Here is a 6,007-nt window from a genome sequence, read left to right on the forward strand (position 1 = left end):
GAGTCATCGACCCTGGAGGCGTTCAAGAGGAGATTGGACGTGGCACTTGGTGCTATGGTCTAGTCATGGGGTCTGTGTTGATAGGTTGGACTCGATGATCTTCGAGGTCCTTTCCAACCTAAGTTATACTGTGATACTCACTGTATGCTTGTGCATAGAGCTATTCACAGACTAGTCATTTCTGCAGAAACTTACTGGAAACTTTTTTCCTGCTGTACTACGATTTTCTCCTAGTTGTTTTTCATTGTTAAATATCTAGAAATGATTTTTTTAAATCAAGAAAATCTGCCTTGCCAGCAGATTCGTTACCGTCGTGCCATCGCTTCACCAGCACCACCATTAAAGAGGGAGCGCGGAGCTTCAGCTGGCCGCACGATCAATACAGACAAGTTTTTCTCCAGCAGTCTTCTCTGCAGAGCATCTCCTCCCTCTGAAGCTTCAGCCCGGAATTCTGTGTTTCCTGGAATTCGAGTGACCTCTAGCTGGGGAGCCCTGCACCTCACCGCTGCAGCCCTGGGAAGCCAGGAGCCCGAGAGTTTTCCAAGCTACTTTAGAAGTTTTCTGGTGTTTGGCTTTTAACTGACATCGTTGCCTTTTGCTCGAGAGTTTGACAGAGCTCTTCTTGCGATTTTAGGGGTTGGTGGGCGGGAGGGTTGGGGGGTTTGGTTTGGTATTTAAGGCAGTTTTGACTGAAAGGGGAAGACACAGCTATGCTTTGATGTTCTAGGTTGTTTAAGCTACTGTTAATGGGCTCCAGCTGCATTTGATGACATGATGATGTCAAAAGTTAAAACCTGCAGAAGGAGAGTGGTTTAACCCCACTCTCCTTTGCCTTTCAGACCTGCAAGTAAAGGGTAAGCCCAGGGACTTTTGAAGATGACTTCATTGCCCTCTACAACTACCTGAAAGGTGGTTGTAGCCAGGAAGGGGTTGACCTCTTCTCCCAGGCAACCAGCACCAGAACAAGGGGACACAGTCTCAAGCTGTGCCAGGGGAGGTTTAGACTCGAGGTGAGGAGGAAATTCTTCACCGAGCGAGTCATTCGTCATTGGAACGGGTTGCCCAGGGAGGTGGTTGAGTCATCAACCCTGGAGGCATCCAAGAGGAGATGGGACGTGGCACTTGGTGCCATGGTCTAGGCATGGGGTCTGTGTTGATAGGTTGGACTCGATGATCCTTGAGGTCCTTTCCAACCTAAGTTATACTGTGATACTGTGAAATTTAGCCACCAGTTACAGGTATTTCAGCCTGAGCATGCTCCAAGGGTAATAATGCACAGTAGAGAAGGATTGGATCCTACTCTGAAATGGTGGAGAATGATTGAAGCCACCAGAGCAGACCAGTCTGAGGGTGATACAGTATGATGTCTGTCAAAAAGCAAGCTCAGTTTATTCAGAGCATTATTACAGAAACCAGATACAGGATGTGGAACATCACTGAGGCAGAAGTCCTGTGCCTATCTAAGGAGCTTTCATGGAGTTTTACTTTGTTCCAGTATGTAGCAGCAGCTGTTTGGGTTTTGCTTAGCTGAACTCCAATGTGGACACGTGCAGCATAAAACATTGTGTACTGAAACACCCAGAAACATGAGCAGAAATGTTGATGATTTTTTGAGGTGACTTTCCACAAAACCATGAATCCTCCAGGCTGCTTCAGTTGTATGAAAAGGGTGGTAAAGCATGGTGTTCTGCAGACAGCGTCAGGAGGAGTCAAAATGGTGCCTGCCAACTGGTAGCAAAATAGCATCTGTGTCTGCCATGAGTTCTGGTGTCCAGCAAGGAAGCAAATTTGGCCATGGCCTTTCTTCCATGTGTCCTGTTCCTCATGTTGGTGTTATCTTGCTAGAGTTATGAGCATGTGCACAGAACTAGAGCTGCTTTCCTTGTTTATCAGTTTATGACACAGCCTTTATCTGGGTGCATGATAAAAGAAATTATGTTCATCACCTTGGCTTCCAGAGGGGTTGTGAAACAGCAGGACCAGGTGTTGGGTTACTTGCTGTAACCTGTAGGAGGTTTTTGATTGATTGTGGCATCACTGGGGATATGCTTGTGATCAAGAGCTGCAATCCAGGTCTCTGTTTTAAGCATAAAGCTGGCTCTGGCCAGCCTGATCTAGTGTGAGGTGTCCCTGCCCATGGCAGGGGGGTTGGAACTAGATGATCCTTGTGGTCCCTTCCAACCCTGACTGATACTATGATACTATGTCTCAGGGGTTCTTTTGCAGGCTCTGGTGAGATGCCCTGTGGCCCCTTAGTGTTATTCCAGCAGCACTTTTGTGTGCATAGTGCTTGAGCAGGTGGTAGTGGAGACACATCATTGATGCTTCAAAGTGCACTTCCTCAAAGCCAATGAGCAGCCTTTCCTGCTAAAAATCACACTGCATTTCTATGAACTCAGGGAGCTGAACAACATGCTAAGCAAAGCAGGGAAAACATCAAGCTGCAATGCAGGGTGATTATGCAAAAGATGAATGAGGGCATGTTGTTTTCTTTTGTGAAGGCTAGAAGGACAGATGGCCAGTTGTGCATGGGCCCTGCACTCTGCCAGGGGAGACCCTGCCACAGGTTGTGGCTTTGAAAGAGCAGCTTCTCACCTTGGAGGTAATGTCTGCCTAAAAATCAGGCAGAATTTGTGTAACCAGCATTGCAGAATACTGCCTAACCACTATCCCCACCTCTCTGCTGCAGTCATCATGGGTTGCTTCAATTCCAACCCTGCAGGGGGGATGCTTAAGTGTTTCCTGGTTTGTTTTTTGCTCAGAGGTCTGAAGGAGGAGATTCTTGGTCAGAGATCAGAAGAGGTATGAATGTACATGATGGTGTGGAAAACCCTTCTGTCTTGGGGTCTGGGATCTTTTGGCACACCAGTGAGGTAAAAGAAAACTTCACACCACAGCCCTGCTACAACAATAGAGGTTGGGTGTCACATCCCTGACCCTGGACCAGAGACACAGAAGTTCCAAGGGAGGCAGGTGACATGCCATGATCTCAAGCACCAAAACTTCTGCTACATTGACCCCCACCATCTTCCAAATTATTTAATGTTTTCTTCTTTTCTGTTTAAAGCCCAGACCCAGAACAAACAGGAATTTCCCATACCAAATTCCTCTTGGCTGTGGGAGGAATTTAGCCTTTGTACCTCTCAGGGCTGGACCATTTTGATCCTTGAGCAATTATGTGTCAAGTATAAACCAAAATACTCCTCCAAACTCTAACAAACTCTTCATTGTTTAATTTAGACATCTCTGCCTAGAGCTTTGCAAAGCCTTTTATTCAAGGCAGTGTATGGTATTGGCACTGTTTCACATGATCTGCTGAAGACAAGGATCTTTTTGTTCACTGTCACACTTGAAGTTTTGTCCTTGGAGGGAGGAGTCACCTCTCTTGTTTTTTCCTAAGCAAATGTCATCTCTTGTGACTTTTAAGGCCCCTTCAGAGCAATAATGTCATTTTTACTGCCCCTGAGAGGTTTTGCAGTCTGTCTTTTAATAGACAGGAGTTTGATCTTCAGCTGGCATAACAGAGTCCTCACTTCCATGTGGGTTAGATGGGTTAACTAATACCAGGGACAGACTCACCCATTCAGTAAACCTCATTTGTAGCCTGTGGGAACAGCAGCGCTGCTGGAGGGCAACCCTGGGGGTCTGTACCCTCACGTAGCACTGGTGGAAGCGAAGGGAAAGGGCTCTGGAGTTGCTGCTGCTCAGGATTTAGGAATGGGAAGCCATCAGCTCCCACTCGTGATGCCTGTGTGAACAGAGCCCACTTTACATGGTGACACTAGATGCAGGCATCTGCAGCAGGGCAAAACTGCTTGCCATGGTAGTCCTGTCAAGGAGAGCATGGGTCTGCACTCCATGGCCTGTGGCAGCACTGCTGCCCTCAGGTACAGCCCTGAGCCCCAGCACTGAGCCAGGACAGGCAGCTACAGGGGTCTGGTGGGCTGAGAGCCCTGGGGAAAATAAATGAATTAGATTAAAATATTCAATGTAGCAGTTGTGAGATTGATTAGACACATGTGTTGATGCCTGTCTCTCAAACAGGCATCCAGCTGCAAAGCATCCCGAATGTCTCTGGCTGGGTGAGGGCTTTGGGCACTCAGGTGAGAGTGAGCCCACTTTGACCATAGAGATGCCAGCAGAGGCTATTAAAATCTGTCGCATGAAGACATACCATGACATTAAAGTTCACCAGTGAGTTACAGCTGCTGAGTATAATTTCACTACTTCTGTGGCTTAAGAGTTCCAGGAAATAGGTGCTGTGAGCATGGCTAAACTCTGTTTTAGTAAGCCCCTGATAAAAATTAGATTGGCACTCAAAACAAAAATGCAGTTGGAGGACTAGTTTAAGTTGTAAAGAAATACAATGGAATAACCTTTTTTCCTTTTCTTCTTCCTTTCTTTTCCCCAGCTGTTGTTTTAATTCAGTGGCAGCAATCAGGTGCTTGGCTCCTCTGCCCTTTGCAGAGCCGGGGGGGTGGGGGGTGTCCTGTATACAAAGCTGGGGTGGGATGAGGGGTTTCAGTACGGGTGGTGGTGCAGAGAGTGTTGGATTTGTTACCGGAGCCTCTGGGAGGAGGGACCAGCCTTGCCTCTTCTCCATTAGAAGGCACCAGAGATCTACCGTGGTGCTCCCTGGCAGGAGCCGGGAAGGCTGGATGTGTCTGTTTGGCATGGCGGGGGTCCTGGTGAGCCCACTCCTCTGCCCCAATCTCCTGCCCCGCAGGCTTCAGTTCAGGCAGCCCCCACCACTGCCTCTTCCACACAGATTGCTCTGCTGCTCCAAGGAACCACGCTGCTTCCCAGCTCTGACATATCACAGGAGCATGTCTGCAGCTGTTGCCCAGAGATGTCCTTAGGTGGTGGGGATCTCCTCCAGGTACACAAATATGACTTAAATTGGGTAATTATTCTGACTTCCAGCTATCCTGAGGCAAGGTCTGCTGTCCCTGGGAGCCCCAGGAGCCTGAGCCTGCTCCAAACACTCAAGGAGACAGGAAAAGGCAGTGTGCACAGAATGGACAATGGGATGGGAACTGTGGGGTCTGCCTTGCCACAGAATCCTTCCAAACAGGATTGCATCCAGAGATGGTGTGCCTACTGGAACCTGGCCTTCCCGGGGGCAGAGTAACTGGGACTGTGTTCCAAGGGGACCTTGCTTCACTGCAGGTGTCTCCTCAAAAGGCAGGGAGGGTGGCAGTGATTAATTTGGGCATTACTTAGCCAGGCTGGGATGGAGGCTAAGTGCTGAGCATCCTGTGGGACTGAGTTCTTCCAGAGCAGGGTGACACCTGGTTCTGAGAAAGGGTGCACCCGAGGGGGGTAGTTTGGAGCCTCACCCTTCCCTTATCAAAAATAATAAAAATGTATGAGTTGGAAAGGAGGAGTAAACCCCAGCCTGACCCACAGCAAAGAGCACATCTCCAGTGGCAGAAAGGGTCTCTTCAGTCAAGGAACAAGTGATAGGACAAGATAAACATGGCTTCAAGTTGCCCCAGGGGAGGTTTAAATTGGATATGAAGGACAAGTGAGGGACAATTTCTTCCCCAAAAGGGCTGTCAAGCCCTGGCCCAGGCTGTTCAGGGCAGTGATGGAGTCCCCATCACTGGAGGGGTTTCAAAGCCGTGTAGATGTGGTGCTGGTTTAGTGGTGACCTGGCAGTGCTGGGAGAATGGTTGGACTTAATGATCTTGGAGGTCTCCAGCTCAGGCGATGCTGCGATGGGACAGAGTCACCCTTCCCCCGCCGCAGCAGCTGTCCCAGCACTGCCCTGCGGAGGGGCCGGAGGGACCGGACACGGCGGGGCTGCTGCAGCGGGGGCCGCGGACAGGCGGTAACGAGGAGGGGACGGCCCCACGGGCGCGGCGGCGTGAGCGGGTGCGTCCCGTGTGTGGGTCCTCGGTTTTGCTGCCGCAGGCTCCGCCCGGCGCCGCTGGAGGGGCACTCGGCCAGGTGGGGCTGGTCGGTACCCCGCTGGGCCGGCGGCGGAGCGGCCGCTCCGGCTGCC

Source organism: Melanerpes formicivorus, unplaced genomic scaffold (assembly GCF_026170545.1).
Source record: "Melanerpes formicivorus ecotype bairdi unplaced genomic scaffold, bMelFor1.0.p_v2 SCAF_2, whole genome shotgun sequence".
NCBI lineage: Eukaryota > Metazoa > Chordata > Aves > Piciformes > Picidae > Melanerpes > Melanerpes formicivorus.